The sequence below is a fragment of the Narcine bancroftii genome, chromosome 2 (genome assembly GCF_036971445.1).
Source record: "Narcine bancroftii isolate sNarBan1 chromosome 2, sNarBan1.hap1, whole genome shotgun sequence".
NCBI classification, from domain to species: domain Eukaryota; kingdom Metazoa; phylum Chordata; class Chondrichthyes; order Torpediniformes; family Narcinidae; genus Narcine; species Narcine bancroftii.
The window spans coordinates 95,001,544-95,022,593 of NC_091470.1; the positions used below are offsets into that span (position 1 = coordinate 95,001,544).

General features: G+C 47.7%; 1 long non-coding RNA gene across 1 annotated transcript in view; it reads right to left on the bottom strand.

The window, feature by feature from the left end:
- LOC138753912 (uncharacterized) overlaps window positions 1-21,050 on the bottom strand; it is a 41,650-nt gene that overhangs the window by 5,094 nt on the left and 15,506 nt on the right. Inside the window, exons 2-3 of the long non-coding RNA XR_011351507.1 lie at window positions 3,553-3,668; window positions 3,332-3,400 (exon numbers count right to left, since the gene is read on the bottom strand). This is a non-coding gene — a long non-coding RNA (uncharacterized lncRNA). The remainder of the gene's footprint in view (window positions 1-3,331; window positions 3,401-3,552; window positions 3,669-21,050) is intronic.

Below are 21,050 nucleotides of genomic sequence, written 5' to 3' on the forward strand. Positions count from 1 at the left end.
AACAAGGGGCCCAGCACCGATCCCTGAGGCACCCCGCTTGTCAAAGGCTTCCAACCTGACATACAGTTGTCCACCATGACTCTCTGCTATCTATCTCCCAGCCACCTCTGAACCCATGTCAGAATCTCTCTACTAATTCCTACTGACTAAGCCTTCCTGATTAACCTTCCATGCGGAACCTTATCAAAAGCCTTACTAAAATCCAAATAGATCACATCCACCGCTCTACCTTCATCCACCTTTTTTGTCATTTCATCAAAAAACTCAACAAGGTTCGTCAAACATGACTTTCCTTTTACAAACCCATGCTGGGTGCCCCTAATCTATCCCTGCCTATCTCAAAAAATACCCTCCATAACCTTCTCCACTACCGAAGTCAAACTTACTGGCCGATAATTACTTGGTCTACGCCTACTGCCTTTTTTGAATAACAGAACTACATTTGCAACCCTCCAATCCTGTGGTGCCACCCCTCCTCCAGTGATCTTTGAAAAATCACTGTCAGTGCCCCCGCTATTTGTTCCTAGACCTCCCTTAAAGTCCTGGGAAAAATCCCATCAGGACCAGGAGACTTATCCACCTTAATTGACCCTAGAAGCTCCAAAACTCTCGCTTTACTAATCCCTATCCTTTTCATAACTGAGCCCTTTGCCTCTCTTATCTTGTATAGCTCAATGTCCCTTTCCCTTGTGAATACGGACGAGAAAAAGTTGTTCAAAATTTCTCCCATCTCATATGGTTCCTGACATAGTTCACCAGTCCCATCATCTAGTGGACCTATTCTATCCTTAACCCTCCTTTTACTGTTCACATATCTGTAAAAACCCTTAGGATTCACCTTCGGCTTATTAGCTATGGACACCTCATACCTTCTTTTTGCCTTTCTAATTTCCCTCTTAAGGTTCTTCCTGCAATCTAAGTAATGACCATACATCTCCTCAACCCCTTGGTTTTTTTTATATTTGGTATAGGCCTCCCTCTTGTCCTGAACCAACTTCTTAATTTCACCAGAAAACACAGCTCCCTCGAACCTTTAGTCTTCCTCTTCGGCCTGACTGGAACATAAAGATCCTGTACTCTCAAAATCTCACCCCTAAATGCCCCCCAAATTTCCTTTACATCCTTTCTGACAAAAAGATCAGCCCACACAACTCTCTGCAAATCCCTTCTCATTTCTCCAAATCTGGCCTTCCCCCACTCGAAGACCTTCAACCTCGGACCCAACCTATCCCTTTCCAACATTAAGCTAAAGCTAAAGGACCCATGATCACTGGATCCAGTTCTCTCCAACTCCGTCACCTGCCCCATTGCATTCCCAAACAACGGATCTAACATTGCTCCCCCTCTAGTTGGTGTCTCAACATATTGCTGCAAAAAGCAATTCTGAACACAATGCATAAATACTACGCTATCCTGCCCTTTTACTGATTGTGTTTCCCAATCTATGTTTGGAAAATTGAAATCCCAACCAACACCACCCTATTTCTCCTGCACATCTCATCTATTTCCTTGCACATTTGCTCTTCTAGTTCCCTTTCCCCATTTGGAGGCCTATAATATACCCCATAATAGTAACCTTATTTTTCAGCTCTACCCACACTGCCTCCCTCGACGAGCCCTCCAGTCTATCTTGCCTCAGCACTGCTGTAATATCCTCCCTGACAAGTAATGCCACACCTCCCCCTTTTAATCCACCGACTCTGTCACATCTAAAGCAGCGAAATCCTGCAACAATCAACTGCCATTTACAACCTTCTTTCAATGACATCTCGCTAATGGCCACAACATCATAGTGCCACATGTCAATCCACACCTTTAGCTCATCCAGCTTCCTTACTACGCTCCTCGCATTCAAGTAAATACATCTCAGGGATCTCCTACATCCGACCTTCTGCAGATCCTCCTCTCTACCATTCTCCCAATTTTCACTACAACATCTTTTTACTAATTCCTGCTTTTCCTCCCTCAAATTATTTAAACTTGTCTCTTTCCTTAGCCTACAAGCCCTCACCCTGCTGTCCTGCCTAACTTGAAACTCTGTCCCCAACCATACTAGTTTAACCCACCCCCACCCCACCCCCCCCCCCCCCCCGAGAGCCCTAGCAAATGCCCCCGCCAGGAGACTGGTCCCTCTAGGATTAAGATGTAATCCATCATTACGGTATAGGTCCCATCTTCCCCAAAAAAGGTCCCAGTGGTCCAAGAACTTGAAACCCTGTCTCTTACTCCACCCCTTTAGCCATGTATTTAACCTCCACCTAATTCTATTTCTGCCCTCACTGTCACATGGCACAGGAAACAATTCAGAGGTTACACCCTTAGTGGTCCTCCTTTTAAGCTCCCTACCCAACTCCCTATACTCATTCTGCAGGTCCACTTCCTCCTTTCTTCCAACATCATCATTAGTACCAACATGTACCACAACCTCAGGCTCCTTTCCCTCTCCTTTTAGGATGTTCTGAACGCACATAGTCACATCCCAGACCCTGGCACCAGGGAGGCAAAACATCATCCGGTTTTTCTTATCTCGTCCACAAAAACCTCTCTCTGTCCTCCTAACCATTCAATCCTCTATGACTATCGCCCTTTTCTTTTTATCCCTACCTTTCTGGGTCACAGAGGTTGACACCACACCTCTGCCCACCATAGTCCTCAGTCCTCAAGGTGGAGTACCAATTTCTGAAGATTTCAGACTCGGGTGCTTGCACATGAACCTGACCCCTCCCTTTCCTCCTCCTAACGGTAACCCACTGCCACTCCTCCCGTGGCCCCTGTGCGACCAGCTGCCTGTAGCTCTTGTCTGCGATAGCCTCATTCTCCCTAACCAGAGTGAGGTCATCGAGCTGCAGCTCAAGTTCCCTGACTCGGTCTAACACTGCAGCTCAGCACACTTTGTGCACATGTGGATGTCCGGGAGATGTGAAGACTCCATGACTTCCCACATGTGACATTGAGAGCAGAAAACTGCCTTCACACTCATCCTTCCTCCTTCTCCTCACACCTTAAAAAGTAAAAAATAAACATATATATTAAATTAACTGTGAATGTCTTACCTTTAGTGCAGCACGCTCATCCTCAGCCTCTGCTCGCCTAAGCCTCTTGACCCAAAGCCTCTCGGACCAACTCCTTCACTGTGCCACTCACTCACTGGGCTGCTCCCGTATACTTACCCTCCTTTTATTGGCCCCTTGACAAATTAACCCCCTCACTCTCTCCAAGCTCCTCCTCCTCCTCCAGCTCATCGCCTGAACTCCAGTCGCCGCCTCCTCCGACTCACAGCCTGAACCAAGTAGGCCCAAGCCCCGGTAAGCCCTGGAATTTAACGGCTTACCTGCCCGTCACTCTCACTGGATTCCGGAGTGTTTCTGGAGGACTGGAAAATTGCAAATGTCACTTCACTCTTTAAGAAGGGAGAAAGAAATTATAGGCCAGTTAATCTGACTTTGGTGGTTGGCAAGACATTAGAATCTTGGTTTTGGGACTCTTGGAGCCACACTGTAAAATAGGCAGAAGTCAGTGTGGCTTCCTTAAAGGGAAATCGTCTTGACAAACCTGTTGGAATTCTTTGAGGAGATAACAGCAAGGACAGAGTCAATGGATGCAGTTGACTTGGATTTTCAGAAATCCTTTGACACGGTGCCACACAAGGCTGCTAAGCAAGGCAAGAGCTGTAATAAAACAGAGAAAAAAATATTGTCATGGATAGAAGGTTCGTAAAGATAAAAGGGGCCTTTTTCTGGTGGTGACCAGTGGTGCTTCATGGGGCTCAGTGATGGGAACAATTCTTTTTATATTGTAAGTCAATGATATAGAGGACAGAATTTAGAGCTTTGTGGCCCACTTTGTGGATGACACAAAGATAGGAGGAGGGGCTGATAGTATTGAGGAAGCACTGAGTCTACCAAAGGAGTTAGATAGGTTAGGAGAGGAATGTACGATCATGCACTTTGGTGGAACGAATAAAGGCATACATAGACTTTTTTCTAAATGGACAATGAGTTCAGGAATCAGATATGCAGAGGGACTTGGGAGTCTTTGTGCAAGATTCCCTCAAGGTTAACTTGTAGGTAGAGTCAGTGGTAAATAAGGCAAATGAAATGCAAGCATTCATTTCAAGAGGGATATGAAATATAAAAGCAGAATGTAATGCTGAGCTTTTATAAGGCTGTGGTGAATCTCTGCTAAGCTGTCAGTCTTCCCTTCGGCTGGCCTTGCCTTAATAACATTGGCAGTACATTATCTCTACTGTTAAAGACACTCCCCTTAAGTATAACAGTGTATGCACCCATTGTCTTTCATTATTGTACCATTAATTTCTGCTAATAAAAGCCATTATTATTGTTTGACTATATCGTCTTTGTCTACTTCATCAACTGGCACTTCAAAGGCATTGGTCAGAAACACACTTGGAGTATCGTGAGCAGTTTTTGGTTCCTTATCTAAAGTGGATGTATTGGCATTGGAGAGGGTCCAGAGAAGATTCAGTAAATGATCCCTGAAATAGAAGGATTGTCATGTGAAAATCAGCCATGGTGGTTGGGTTGGACTCAATGGGTCTTACAGTAGCTAAGAATGGAACAGCTGCTACCCCTCCACCATCAGACTCCTCAATGACAAACTCAATCAAAGACTCACTTAAGGACTCTTTCTTGTGCAATTTATTGACTTTTTTGTTCTGTTTATATTCGTTATCTGTTTACATGTTTACACTGTATACAGTTCATTTTTGCACTACCAATTAGTGGTAATTGTTGCGCGCCCGCAAGGAAAAAGAATCTCAGGATTGTATGTGATGTCATGTGTGTACTCTAACAATAAATCTGAAATCTGAACATGAGGATCACTGTCAGGGTTGTGAAGGAATTGCCCCAATGTAATGAGGCATCTTTGTGAAGGAGCCCTTACTTGAGGCAAAAATGTCAAAGGTTGCCTGAAGAAGATACAGGTATTCACTGTAAAGGAAAAGGATATTCTTCTGCAGCTTCAGTTGGTGGAGTCACTCAGGAACTAACCATGCAAATATTCAAGAACACGCTGGGGAAATGCTCATTTTCTATAAAGCTCCAACGAAAGAGCAGAAAGGAGCATCAGCATTCAATGTATGCATGGGATCTGATCCAGGCAGGGAGATCAAACAACAATAGAAACATCATCCATCTGCCCTCATACTCCTGAGAGGGATGAGGTGAGCTTTGCTGATACCCCAATCCAATCACAAGGGATCCTCCTGTAAGATGTCAACTGCAGACCCTAGTCAAGTTTATTCTCATCTGATTGCACTAGAACAACCTGACAAAACAGCATTCTCAGGTCCTCAGTGCAAAACATGCCAAGACACAGCCAGATATAACACACACAAAGAGAAATAATACTTATGCTGGACAAGTATTCATGGATATAAATATCGTGAATATTAATTTTATGAATATGAGAAACTCAGCAGTTCCTTTGGTCGTTCAGCGTTCTCACTGCCCGTGGGAAGAAGCTGTTCCTCAGCCTGGTGGTGCTGGCTCTGATCCTCCTGGATCTCTTCCCCAATGGGAGCAGCTGAAAGATGCTGTGTATGGAGTGGAAAGAGTCCTCAATGATTTTGCACGCCCTCTTCAAACAATGATCCCATTAGATCTTGTCGATGAAGAGGGAGGAAGACTGTAGTGATCCCCTCTGCCACACTTAAGGTCCTGTGGATTGACCTCCAATCCATTTCTCTGCAGTAACTGTACCACACTGTGATGCAGCCAGTTAGTTCACTCTGAAAAGAGAGGTTAACATGATGGTGGCCGGTAGCCTTGCCTGCTTCAGTCTTCTCAGGAAGTGGAGTCATTGTTCCACCTTCCTGACAAGTGAGGAGATGTGTGTCCATGATAGGTCACTAGTTAAGTGGACGTCAAGGAATTTGGTGCTCTCCACTGCAGAGTTATTTATGTGTTATGGAGCATGGTCATTCCTGGTCCTCCTGAAGTCCATGATCATCTCCTTCATCTTGTCCATGTTGAGACTCAGGTTGTTACACTCCCACCGTACCATGAAATTTTCCACTAAATGGCACACAAGGCAGATGCTCCAACTTGTGTGGCAAGGCTGGGCTGACAGTGTGGAATGGGAAGTTCCAAAGAAGGCCACTTTCATCCCTCTCTGCTGTGGTCATACAACACACATGTCCAGGAGAAAGAGGTCAGCATGGAGGAGGTATGTAATTATCAAGGCTAGTCCTGAGGTTGGCAGGGAGGCAATGTGGCATTCTGCATAACAAAATCCAGGTCTTGGAATTTAAAAGCTTAAATTTTACTTTTAAATTTTAAATTTAAATTTTTAAATTTTTGACCCATGAGTCAGTGCCACCTGATTGACCTACACCCCTGGTACACTTTGAAGGGAGGGAGGAAACAGGATCCCTTGTCGAAAACCACTCGGGCACAGGGAGAATGTAAAAACTCCTTACAGGAGTTGTGCTGTGCTGTGGGTGGGATTCAAACCCCAGTCCCGATCGCTGGCGCTATAACAGCATGGCGCTAACCGTGCCGCCCACAGGTTGTCAGGTGATTTAAGTGAAATTGATAGGATGAATAGAGAGGAACTATTTCCACTAGTGAGAAAGTCAGGTGTGAAAAATCAGAGCCAGGCCTTGCAGAAATAAATTTGAGAAAAACCTCTGCACACAGAATTGAGGAAAAAATTTGAAGTCCCTTTCCATAAACTTTAACTATCAATTTATGGCAGAGTCACAGATGAAGAGTGATGCCTACACTGCCAGACATGGATACACTGTCATTGAGATGGATCAATTTAGCTAAAGAATCCAGAAGTCATTTTCCAGAATTATTTTGGAATAATTTGTAGCTTTTGCTTTGTGCTTGAATCCAGAGTTCAATTAAGAGTTATATTTTCCCTCTCATCTGTCCTGTGATATAAATTCAACTTTAGGGTCCAAAGAATTAGCAACATATATTCCAAATCCTGGATTGAGGGAAAGTCTTATCTGGACTCAAATGCAAATCCAGTCAGTGCTAATCAGGTGATAGACTGAAGATCATCCACCAATAATGGCCACTAATGGGTTAACAGTTCTTGTTTTAAGTTTGTTATTTGAATATACAGAATGGAGGAGCTTTTGTCTTGGGTTTCTTTGCCTCAGGCAAGTCCCTTGCCTCATTCTCTACCATCCCCACATACGCACCATCACACACCCTTCCCCCGAACCTAGCCTAGTCCAATAGCCCAGCAATTACACCAGTCTCAGCCCCACACTAAACCTGTTAACCATTGTTGCCTCTTCATCACTCACAATGGGAGATAATTGTTTCCAATTGCCCTTTGTGGTACCTTCCATACATAACCTTGTAGCTAACCAGAGGCTGCATTAAGACATTTAGTCTTCAAGGGCCAAGGGCTAGAGTTTTGTTTATTACATATCCTACAGATTCCAGTCTATGAAATGTGGGTTTAATGGCTGTATTTTCCCCAGAAGGTTTCCACTTTAAAAATATCATTTATTCTGACCAATATTTGCATTCTCAAGGTATTGAAACGTGAGCTTCTGTGAGATAAAGGCAATAATATAAAACCGTACAATGAGAAAGTAACTACTTATAACCACCTGGGACTCCAGAATTAATAATATTTATTAATGATGCATGAAATCTGCAATCTGAAATGCTCTTCGGCAGATGAAAAAAGGGAAGTGAATGTGATGCTCCAAATGTAGCATTAAATTGAATGATTTTGCTTTCATATTTTCTGACTCAATTATCCTAACACATTCCTGTATTGAGCAGCAATGCACTGTGGGAGGGACAGTAGTGAGGGATCGCTGTGCTGTGGGAGGGACAGTAGTGAGGGATCGCTGCGCTGTGGGAGGGACAGTAGTGAGGGATCGCTGCACTGTGGGAGGGACAGTAGTGAAGGATCGCTGCGCTGTGGGAGGGACAGTACTGAGGGATCGCTGCGCTGTGGGAGGGACAGTAGTGAGGGATCGCTGTGCTGTGGGAGGGACAGTAGTGAGGGATCGCTGCGCTGTGGGAGGGACAGTACTGAGGGAGCGCTGTGCTTTGGGAGGGACAGTAGTGAGGGATCGCTTTGCTGTGGGAGGGACAGTAGTGAGGGATCGCTGTACTGTGGGAGGGACAGTAGTGCGTGGGAGGGCCAGTAGTGAGGGATCGCTGTCCTGTGGGAGGGACAGTAGTGAGGGATCGCTGTACTGTGGGAGGGACAGTAGTGCGTGGGAGGGCCAGTAGTGAGGGATCGCTGTGCTGTGGGAGGGACAGTAGTGAGGGATCGCTGTCCTGTGGGAGGGACAGTAGTGGGGGATCGCTGTGCTGTGGGAGGGACAGTAGTGAGGGATTGTTGTGCTGTTGGAGGGACAGTAGTGAGAGATCGATGTCCTGTGGGAGGGACAGTAGTGAGGGATGGCTGTGCTGTGGGAGGGGCAGTAGTGAGGGATCATTGTGCTGTGGGAGGGGTAGTAGTGAGGGATCGCTGTGCTGTGGGAGGGCCAGTAGTGAGGGATCACTGTCCTGTGGGAGGGACAGTAGTGAGGGATCGCTGTCCTGTGGGAGGGACAGTAGTGGGGGATCGCTGTGCTGTGGGAGGGACAGTAGAGAGGGATCGTTGTGCTGTGGGAGGGGCAGTAGTGAGGGATCATTGTGCTGTGGGAGGGGCAGTAGTGAGGGATCGCTGTCCTGTGGGAGGGACAGTAGTGAGGGATCGCTGTGCTGTGGGAGGGACAGTAGAGAGGGATCGTTGTGCTGTTGGAGGGACAGTGTTGAGGGAGCACTGTATTATGGGATGTGCAGTACTGAGGGAGGGGCATGGTGTTGGGGATGCACTACTGAGAGAATAGCCGCTTTCAGGTACATTCTCTGCCAAGAATGTGCTTGCAAAAGCAGATTCAGACCTGTGGAATGGTTGTTCAGCTGGCAGCGCTGAAAGCGCAGCACTGGCCACCTGAAAGGGACAGCTGCATGGGAGACACCTAGGAGCACACTCGGGCTCCTGTCCCGGCAGGCTGTCAGCGCTGGGGCGGCCGGAGCAGGCTGTCAGCGCTCTGGCGGTTGGTGCGGGCTGTCAGCGCTGGGGCAGCCGGTGCGGCTGTCCCCACACTGATCCCACTCCTCTGCCCCATGTCGGTCCCCATACTGATCCAACTGCTCTGCCCATGCTGGCCCCACCAGCATCCTGCGCCTGCCACCCCAGCACTGACAGCCCACGCCGACTGCCCCTGCCTGACGTCCCGCGCCGGAGGGGGCAGGAGCAGCGGGGAGGGGGGCTGTCAGGTACTCGCCAGCTGATTGTCATCCCCTTAGCAGTCGCTTTCAGGCAGCTGCATTCAGGAGCCGGGTGGGGGGAGGACCTCAGTGCTCTGGTGATTATCCCTCTGGAGGAGGGTTACCAAGTGCGCCTTCCATGCACTTCCTGCGCTTTCAGGTGGCCTCCCGACAGCCACAAAGAGGTCAAATATGCAGCTTTACATCGGGGTCTTTTGGCCACCTGAAAGTGCCTAATGTTGGTCTTTGTGGGAGGGGCAGTACAGAGGGATGATCACACTATGGGAGAGACTGTAATGAGAGAGCATCTCCTGTGTGAGGGGCAGTGCTGAGGGATGATCACACTATGGGAGAGACTGTAATGAGAGAGCGTCCCCTGTGTGAGGGGCAGTGCTGAGAGAGCGCAGCACTGTCTCACATGTCCTGAGTACAGTTAATTTCATCAATTGCTGATCTGGACAAGATGGGACATCAAGCAGTCACTGGCTGTCACCCTAAAGTTCCTGCCATCATCCTGTCAACTCAGCACAGACGAACTCTCTAACTCTTTAACGAGTATCAATTGTCTCAAAATATACATTGCCTCTAGCAAGATAAGAGAGGGTTGGTGAGACAGACACATCCTATGCAGAGTTTCAATTGGGTCCAGACCTAACATGATAGGGCATTACATGTCAGGCCTTCGCCTAGAGGCCGGTTACAAGAGTGGATCTAAAACTTAAAACTTAGCTTTCAGACAGCAGCCCTAAAAGGCTGCTCCAGCATCCCATTCATATACAGATGCACCTCGTAGTGCCCTCCAGAGCCGAGGGAGGTGGGGCAACTGCTGCCACAATGCCACCTGTCGTAAATATGCGGCAGAGCAATGGATATCTTCCCTACGCATAATCCCCCATGCGGCTGGAACCGTTCTGTGATTCCCAGAACAATTCCAGCTTCATGGAGGATTATGGGTAGGAAAACAGCCTTTGCTCTGCCGCATTTTGAGCCACAGAAAGAGGCCCCAAAGGTTGAAGCGGCCCAGTGTGGCTGTCTCAGCCCACACTGGCTGCCTCCTGACGTCTCCCATATCCCCAAGTGGTCCCACTGCCCAGCCGACCCCCGCTGACGGCTCCCGCTACCCCGGTAGCTCTCACCCACCGCCCCTGCCTTGGAGGGAGAAGGGTGAGTGGGAAGATGGGTCACAGGCTGACAGCATCATCAGCCCGCCCCTAACCAACCGCTTGCAGCGGCTGTACATTCAGGTCAGGAGGTGGGGCGCAGCACTTCGCCGATTATCCTTCTCCAAGAAGGATTGGAATCGGTGCCTTGGAGCCAGCCGCGGCACTTTCAGGAAGGTACATCTTTAGCCATAAGGGCGAAGAATCTCTGCCTTTACAGACTGGTGTTTTCCCTGCTTGAAAGTGCCTACTGACTGGCTATTTCTACCCACGCTGTATGACCTGCTGAGTTGCTCCAGCAAATCTTTATTTTCTCAAGATGCCAGCAACTGCGGTTTTTGCATTAATTAAAGTTACATCCTCGTACCACTGTACCTCAGTACTATAACTTATTCCTTGCACACTTGAACGGGTGGTGGACTCAGACCTTTTACTTCCCTAATCAATATGTGTAGAGACCAGTCTAAGGTGTCACTCACTGCCTGCCCTGAACCTTTTTCTATTACTGAGCAGAAACGATGGATTCCTGATGATATTATCTTCAGTATGGAAATAGCTCCTCAACCCATCGAGTTATTAATGACCATCAAGCATCAGTTTACGCTAATCCTAACGAACCCTATTTTATTTGAGTGCTTGTTTTTTGTTAAGGAAAGGGGAGGGTGCATAACATGAAGCTACATAATGTGAATGAAGTTGTTGTTTTGACGTTCAATAAATATATTTTGAAACAAAAGAAGAAAGTAAGTTTGACATCAGTGGTGGGTAAACTAATGGAAAGTATTCTTAGGGATAATATGTATAAATATCTAGGGGGCAGGGATTGATCAGGGACACCCAACATGGGTTTGTGAGGGGAAGGTCATGTTTGACAAATCTTGTTGAATTTTTTGAGGAAGTGACAAGAAAGGTTGTTGAAGGTAGAGCAGTAGATATGGTCTATTTCAGTAAGGCTTTCGATAAGGTTCCACATGGAAAGTTGGTGAGGAAGGTTCAGGCACTAGGGATTAATGTTGAGATAGTCAGATGGGTTCAACGGTGGCTAGAAGATAGGCGCCAGAGAGTCATGGTGGATAACTGTCTGTCAGGATGGAGGCCGGTGACGAGTGGTGTGCCTCAGGAATCAGTGTTGGGTCCTTTGTTGTTCATCATTTACATTAATAATTTGGATGATGGAGTGGTAAATTGGGTGGGTAAATATGTGGATGATACAAAAATAGGGGGAGTTGTGGATAGTGAGGAGGGTTTTCGTGGACGCAGAAGGATCTGGACTGCTTAGAAGAGTGGGCTGAAAGGTGGCAGATGGAGTTTAATGTAGATAAGTGTGAGGTGCTTCATTTTGGTAAGAATAATCATAACAGGACATATGTAGTGAAGGGGAGGGTATTGAGGAATGCAGAGGAACAGAGAGCTTTTGGGTTTATGGTTCATTGCTCTTTGAAAGTGGATTATCATGTAGATAAGGTGGTGAAGAAGGCTTTTGCTATGCTGGCCTTTATAAATCATAGCATAGAATATAGGAGCTGGGAGGTGATGTTGAGACCGTTCAAGGCATTGGTGAGGCAAGTTTGGAATATTGTGTGCAGTTCTGGTCCCCAAATTATAGGAAGGATATCAATAAGGTGGAGAGGGTGCAGAGAAGATTTACTAAAATGTTGCCTGGATTCCAGTATCTAGAATATGGAGAAAGATTGAGTAGACTGGGTCTTTCTTCATTGGAGCAAAGAAGGTTGAGGGGGGATTTGATAGAGGTAGATAAATTATGAGGGGAATAGATAGAGTAGATGTGAATAGGCTCTTCCCCTTGAGGGTAGGTGAGATTGGAGTGAGGGATCATAAGTTAAAGCTTTGGATTTCAAAACTTTAGATGTAACATAAGATTAAGCTTCTTCACTCAGAGAGGGGTGGCTGAATGGAATGACCTTCCGGAAGAGGTGGTTGCAGCAGGGTCAATATGGTCATTTAAGAAGAGGTTGGATGAGTACATGGATGTGAAGGGGTTGGAGGGTTATGGGCATAGAGCAGGTAGGTGGAACTAGTGGTGTTTCACTTAAATCGGTGCGGACTAGAAGAGCCAATATGGCCTGTTTACGTACTGTAATTTTTGTATGGTTATATGGTTATCCATTGACAACGGCGTGAACCAAGGCTGCATCCTCGCACCAACCCTCTTTACTATCTTCTTCAGCATGATACTGAAACAAGCCAATAAAGACCTCAACAATGAAGACGGTGTTTACATCCAGTACCGCACAAATGGCAGTCTCTTCAATCTGAGGCGCCTGCAAGCTCACACCAAGACACAAGAGCAACTTGTCCGTGAACTACTCTTTGCAGACGATGCCACTTTAGTTGCCCATTCAGAGCCAGCTCTCCAGCGCATGACGTCCTGTTTTGCGGAAACTGCCAAAATGTTTGGCCTGGAAGTCAGCCTGAAGAAAACTGAGGTCCTCCATCAGCCAGCTCCCCACCATGACCACCAGCCCCCCCCAAATCTCCATCAGGCACACTGAACTCAAAACAGTCAACCAGTTTACCTACCTCGGCTGCACCATTTCATCTGATGCAAGGATCGATAAAGAGATAGACAACAGACACACCAAGGCAAATAGCGCCTTTGGAAGACTACACAAAAGAGTCTGGAAAAACAACCACCTGAAGAAACACACTACCCACGCTCCTGTTCGAATCCACGAATCACGGGTCCTCTACCGGCATCACCTATGGCTCCTAGAACACTTCCATCAGCGCTGTCTCCGCTCCATCCTCAACATTCATGGGAATGACTTCATCACCAACATCGAAGTACTCGAGCTGGCAGAGTCCGCAAGCATCGAGTCCATGCTGCTGAAGACCCAATTGCACTGGCTGGGTCACGTCTCCAGAATGGAGGACCATCACCTTCCCAAGATCGTGTTCTCTGGCGAGGTCTCCACTGGCCACCGAGACAGAGGTGCACCAAAGAAGAGGTACAAGGACTGCTTAAAGAAATCTCTTGGTGCCTGCCACATTGACCACCGCCAGTGGGCTGATCTCGCCTCCAACCGTGCATCTTGGCGCCTCACAGTTCGGCGGGCAGCAACCTCCTTTGAAGAAGACCGCAGAGCCCACCTCACTGACAAAAGACAAAGGAGGAAAAACCCAACACCCAACCCCAACCAACCAATTTTCCCTTGCAATCGCTGCAACCGTGCCTGCCTGTCCCGCATTGGACTTGTCAGTCACCAACGAGCCTGCAGCAGACATGGACATACCCCTCCATAAATCTTCATCCGCGAAGCCAAGCCAAAGAAAAAGAAAAAAAAGATATGGTTATAAAGTCTGCAGACGCTGGGGTTGAGTGTAATATATAAATGTGATGGAGAAACTCAGCAGGTAATGCTGTATTTGCTGTGTGACCTGCTGAGTTTCCCTAACCCCATTTTATTCCCTACATTCCTGTCATCTCCCCCAGATTCTACACCTTACCCACACACTCAGGGAAATTTACTGCAGCCAATTAACTCACCGATCCATATGCTTTCGCAAAGTGGGAGGAAACCAGTGTTTCTGTGAGAAACCCACGTGGTCACAAGGAGAATGACATCTTGGGAACAATGGGAATAAAATGGGGTCAGTTAACACTCGACAAACAATCTCTTTTTCCACTCATTCCTTTGACTCCCTCCCAATCCCCATTCCTTCCTTTCCTTCTCCTATTAGAGAGGTACTCTTATTAGTCTGTGCCCTCTTGCCCTATCACTTTTCAACTACTCTCCCATCTACATCCACCAATTACCTGGTACCCCATGCTCCTCACCCTTCCCTCCCCCCCCCCCTTTTGCCCCAAACTTTTCATTCAAATATCTGCCTGATTTTTAGCAGCCCTGAGGAAGGGCTCAGGCCCAAAACGGAGACTGCCTTTTACTTCATTTGGATGCTGCCCATGACCTGCTGCATTTCTCTGCCACTTTTGTACACTGCACTGGACCTCAGCATCTGCAGATTTTCTTGATTCCCTCTACTGGACGAAGAGCACTGGAGGTCAGGATCTCTGGTACTATGAGGGAGCAGTTCTACTAATAGCGCCACTGTGCCACCCTAAAGAGTAAGTATCTCTAAGAAATTCTAACAAGAATCCTGTCAAATCAAGCCACAGAGGGATATATTCGAACAGTTGAAAAAAGACTGGATCATGGAGCAAGATTATAATAAGTACCTTCAAGCAAAAAAAGTAGTTAATGATTCAGGAAAAAAATTCAAGAGTTCAAAAATATTTGGACGCACATCTGCTGATGGGAAAGTGAATACAATCAAAGGGCAGAACAGGGGAAATTAAGAAAACTGAAAGTTTCTAGGGCTGGAATAGATTGTAGAAGAAAGGTGAGAGTGGTGAACTGGAGCTATGTGCACAGTGTGAATAGATACAGCAACTTGAAATCTAGGATGATCAATTCATCAATACACAACTGTTGGTGGGAGGCATACATGGGCATAATCAGTGAACAAAACAGTCAAGAAACATGCAGAATTTAGGAGGTCAGCCAAGCACAATTGAAATAGGCATCTTGAGGCATTGGATGAGGGTTTCAGAAGTGGATGAGCTGAGGGGTGGAGTCCTGCAATGTTGTGGAGAAGGAACTGAAACTGCTCAAGCTGTCAAGCCTCCTTTTCCTCACTTCTGCAATAAATGGATAACAAATAAACAATCTGTCAGTGCGCTATTGATTCCTTTCTGAAGATTATTCTCTAGGGTGAAACAGAAGTGTTAGTCCCAGGGAAGAGATACCACAGGCTGCTGACCTACATTACTCGTCCAGCTAACTCCCCACACTGGGAGACAGCCTTATCCATTCCTTTACCATCGAGTGCAGGCCTAAATGCAACTCACCTTAACTTCTCTCAAACCAGCTTTGATCTTTACTTAATGCCCTCTTCAAAATCTCCCTTTCCCCTTGTTGTCCCATGACAAAAGTTACTGCTGCTCTACAAGTTAATCACCGTTTCGGAGGTAGCTTGCTCTCGACAATCACTAAGTTTCTACAACCTTTCACAGGTTCATAGGGTCTTCTACGATTAAAAAGAAGCCTTAAGCCATCTAATCCATCCTATTATTCATCACGCACACAAACATTCTTTCAATCCTATGTACCCTGGCTGCTCCCATTTCCTTTTCCCTCAACCTTTTCTCCAGCACAATGTGTAACTACACAAGTGAATTCCACAGATTTGCTCTGTCAAGACACTCTGTTTAGCCTAAGTATGCAATCGTATATTTCATATTTGTCAGCTACTGTTATGTCACTTAACTTGCGATTCCTAGTCACTGAAACTACCTGCTGGAAATAGAAAGCATGATCAACACGATCTGTTTTACAGGGACTCCTTCTGAAAGTGGCTTATGAATGACTATCTGGTAATAACAGCAAATTAACAGGCTGCTTATCAGAAGCAGAGGATACAACAAATTCTCTCCTTGCTTCAATGATACAGATGTTTCTCTCCAGGCTACGTTTGACAAAGAAGGCATTCTGCTGGACACTGGCAGCATGCCAAGAGCATGGGGAGGAACCTGCTGCCGCACCATGGGTCACAAACAATTGTGCTCCCACACCTGCTGGATCATGGCCCATTGGCTCTCAGTCAATCTTCAGTCAGAAAAATCTGGGTTTGTCCCAGTCCAGAGGCCTATGCACTAAAACGAAAGTGCAGAGGGTATGCTGACTATTGGTGTCAGAGATGCAGTGTAAAAGAGCGCTGCACTATGGGAGGGGCAGTACTGAGGGAGGGTCACACTGTGGGAGGGGCAGAAGATGTGTGAGAGTACCATCTGGGCACTCTGCAACGGATGACATTAACATTGACTTCAGTTTCTGCTAGCCTGCTCTCCATTCTCCCTTCCTTTCCCTTTGTCTTCTTTCTCTTAGCTCACCACCCCCTTCCCTCTCCATTCATAGAGCCATAATCCTCCCATTTGATATAACCATATATAACCATTTAACAATTAGAGCACAGAAACAAGCCAGTTCAGCCCTTCTAGTCCATGCCAAACACCTTCTCCCTCCAGTCCCATTGACCCTCACCCAGCCCACAACCTTCCACACCTCTCTCATCCAAATACCTATCTAACTTTTCCTTAAATATTAAAATCGAGTCCACGTCTACCACTTTGGCCAGAAGCTCATTCCACACTCCCACCACCCTCTGTATGAAAAAATTCCCCTCATGTTTCTCCTATACTTTTCTCCTTTCAATCTCAATCCATCTTGTTTGAATCTTCCTCCACTTTCAATGGAAAAAGCCTATCCACATTTATTCTATCTGTCTCTCTCATAATTTTAAAAACCTCTATCAAATCACCCCTCAATCTTCTGAACTCCAGAGAATAAAGTCCTAGACTGTTTAACCTTTCCCTGTAACTCAAACTCTGAAACCCAGGCAACATTCTTGTAAATCTTCTCTGCACTCTCTCTCTATTTTGTTGATAACCTTCCTAAAATTTGGTGACCAAAACTGCACACAATGTTCCAAATTTGACCTTAACCAATGGCCTATGCAACTTGAACATCCCAACTCCTGTACTCGCTACTCTGATTTATGAAGGCCAACATATCAAAAGCTTTCTTCACCATCCTATCTACATGCTGTGCCCTTCCTCCTTTAACCCCCTATTACCTCCTGCCTGTGGGACTGTGGTCCTTCCCCTGCATCTCGCCATCCTTTTATTTTGTTCGGGCACCTGCTGATATTTTCCCATACCTTGATGATGTCATGTATCTTTATCTTTGCTGTATAAAGTACACTGTTTGACCTGCTGAGTTTCTCCAGCATGGTGTTTTTTACTTTAACCACAGTGTTTGTAGACTTTTGTGTTTTACTTCCTTACCTGAGTAGGCCTGTTGTTGGTCTGACCAAACTGGCTATCCATGGGTTGAGGCAGCATGCGTTGAGGGTTCTGGGCGAGTCAACTGCCTGCCCCTCTTTTGGGCCTTATGTCTGGTTCCATGTATCGTTAAGAGTGAGGACACAGTATCTGAGGGGAATGTGGCTGAGTTCTGGTACAGTGGGCCCTCTCGGACTCATGTGCATTGTAGATTTCAACAGAGAGATTTTACTTCAAAAATGTAAATTGTATATAGCAGAGGGACAGTGTTGACTTACTGCTTCTCGCAAATTTCCAACGATGTAAATAGTGTGTTTAGGTGTGTTCCTGTTTTGTCATTGTTTGTTTTTTGAATAAACTTTTGTTAAAAAGAAGGGGCAGTACTGAGGGAGCATTGCACTGTGGGAGGGACAGTACTGAGGGAGCATTGCACTGTGGGAGGGACAGTACTGGGGGAGTACGGCTCAGGGCTCCCCCAGCAATGAAGCACTGCACATCTTCCATGGGTACGTTTGCACCCCGGTGTCTTTGGAAAAGGAGCACATGCTGTCCACGGGAGCCATGGAGGGGTTTTGGGAGTGCTGGGCACCGTGAGATGTGTACATCATCCTTGACAGGGATGGCAATATTTTAATATAACTAGATAATTGTCTTGTGGTTTGTGTCTAGTAATTGTTTGATGACTCCAGTGTACTTGAGCAATGATGTACATGTGAAATAAAGTATATTTTCACAAAAAAAAGGGACATTTACTGAGGGACTTACTGCTTCTCGCAAATTTCCAACGATGTAAATGTCTGTTTACGTGTGTTCCTGTTTTGTCATTGTTTTTTGAATAAACTTTTGTTAAAAAGAAGAGGCAGTACTGAGGGAGCATTGCACTGTGGGAGGGACAGTACTGAGGGAGTGCTGCACTGTGGGATGGACAGTACTGAGGGAGTGCTGTATTATTGGAGGGACATAAGAGGTCAGAATATCTGTGGAATGCAAAACAAAGATGATGTTTCAGGTCCAAGACTGACTGACTGACTCTCTCTCTCTCTCTCTCTCTCTCTCTCTCTCTCTCTCTCTCTCTCTCTCTCTCTCTCTCTCTCTCTCTCTTCTCTCTCTGCAGGTGCTGCCTGACCAGCTGAGTATTTCCAGAAATATCTATTTTATTTCAGATTTCCAGCATATTTTGATTATCATTCATGAAAGAATAAACCACTTTCCAGAAAGGATGTGCAGTAGAGAGAGAGAGTGCAGGAAAGGTTCACCAGACTGTAGTTACAAACAGAAATTGGAACAGCTGGGTTCATTCTCACCAGAATGTAGGAGGCAGACAGGCAACCTTTTTCAGCCTACAAAATTATGAGGATGCGGCGACTCACCACAAGGCAGGCGAACCGGCCCCGCTTGTAAGCCACACGGCAGGGCAGCCGGCCAAAAAGACGCCGGGGGAGGGGGGAGGGGTTTCCTTTCCTTCCAGCTCGGGGCTCAGAAACCCACGCTTGGGGACCACGTGACACCCAGGTGACGTCAGTGCCCTCCAGTGCAGTTCTCAGCCAAGTCCAGGCTGGGAGTATAAGTGCAGCCCAGCAGCCTGCAATAAACTAGTCTGCTCACTGAGCTCAACCCGTCTGGTTGTGTGTGTTATTGCAGGAGCAGAGTAGCCGCTGCTACAATTGATGACCCCGACTGGTTCAAACGTCTTTGATCCCACCATGAGTGAGCCTGGGATCAGCGCTATAGCCATAAAACTGCCTGAATTCTGGGTTCAGGAGCCGGAGACCTGGTTTGGCCACGTTTCACCTCTGCCAGATTTCATCCAACACGACCAAATTCTACCATGTGGTTGCTGCCCTGGACCAGGCCACCGACAGACATGTGCTGCACCATGTTCAGCACCCACCCGCCGAGGACAAGTACGAGACCATCAAGCGAGTGCTTACCAGGTCCCTTACCAGCCACTCAAGTGCTGCACCTCGACGCCCTGGGGGACAGGTCCCCGATGGAACTGATGGACGCTCATGGGTGAGCACATCAACTGCCCACTTTTCGAGCGCATCTTCCTTGATCATATGCCCGGGGACATCCGGCCGCTGCTGGTTCAGGAGAGCTTCACCGACCTGAGGAAGGTCGCCCAGAAGGCCCAAGAGCTATGGCTTGCACGATTCTCAGAAGGCTCAGTGGTTCAGCAGGTCACGAGGCATGGGCACGGGCACAACTACGCCAAGCCTGCTCCTAGCGCTGCGGTAGAGCACCCGGCCCATACAGAGGTCCCCAAGAGCATAACCAAGGCCACAGCATCCACTTCAGGCCTCTACTTTTACCACCAGTGCTGGGGAGCCAAGGCCCGGAAGTGTCGTCAGCCCTGCTCGTTCCAGGGAGATGACCAGGCTGGCCGCTGTTAATGGCTGCGGCGGCTGGCCAAGGACAAACCTTCTCTACCTGTGGGACTCACTCAGCGCCCTGCGGTTCCTCATTGACACTTTAGCCCAGATCAGCGTCATCCCGGCCACAGCCATTGAATCCAGGAACTGACCTCATGGACCTCCCCTCCGTGCGGCCAACGCAATGGCAATCTGGACGTATGGAGACAAGGCAGTCCACTTCCAGTTCGGCCAACGGAATTTCACGTGGAGGTTCACCATCTCATCCCTCCCGACTGCCATCCTGGATGCAGACTTCCTCCTCGCACATGGGCTTCTGGTGGACATTCGAGGAAGGCACCTGGTGGATGCCTGTACCTTCCAGGCCATTCGCCTTGACAATGCCCGCTCGGAGCAACCGTAGATGGCCACAATCAGCACGCCCAGAGACGAGTTACAGCAAATCCTGGATGATTTCCCAACACTCCTCAAGCGACAGTTCTCCGCTGCCTTGCTGCGCCACGGAGTGTTCCACCACATCCCCACCCAGGGCCTGTCAGTTCACGCCAAAGCACGCCGGCTCCCACCTGAAAAGCTCCAGGTAGCGAAGGAGGAGTTTTCACACCTGTTGGAGCTGGGGATCATTTGGCAGTCCGACAGCCCGTGGGCCTCTCCACCTGATCCCAAAAGCCTCTGGTGGCTTTCATCCCTGCGGAGACTATCGACGGTTCAACGAGGCAACCGTTCCTGACCGTTACCCCATCCCCCACATCCAGGACTTTATGGCCAACCTGCATAGCGCGAGGGTCTTCTCCAAGGTTGACCTGGTGCATAGATATCACCAAATCCCGATGCACCCTGAGGACATACCCAAGACAGCCATCATCACCCCCTTTGGTTTGTTCGAATTCCTGCGCATGCCGTTCGGGCTTAAGAATGCCGCTCAGACCTTCCAGCGCCTCAGGGACTCTGTGGGCAGGGACTTGGATTTTGTCTTTATTTATTTGGACAACATCCTCATTGCCAGCAAGGACCGGGCGCAACATAAGGCCCACCTGCGTGCCCTTTTCTCCCGGCTGGCCATCAACCCGGCCAAGTGCCAGTTCGGGAAAGAGTCCATGCAGTTCGTGAGCCATACCATCATGGCTGAAGGAGCCATGCCTGCCGCTGCGAAGGTCACCGCTGCGAAGGTCGCCGCTATCAGGGAGTTCCCACGCCTGGACATAAGGCCCACCTGCGTGCCCTTTTCTCCCGGCTGGCCATCAACCCGGCCAAGTGCCAGTTCGGGAAAGAGTCCATGCAGTTCGTGAGCCATACCATCATGGCTGAAGGAGCCATGCCTGCCGCTGCGAAGGTCACCGCTGCGAAGGTCGCCGCTATCAGGGAGTTCCCACGCCTGGACAGCCTCAAGGGG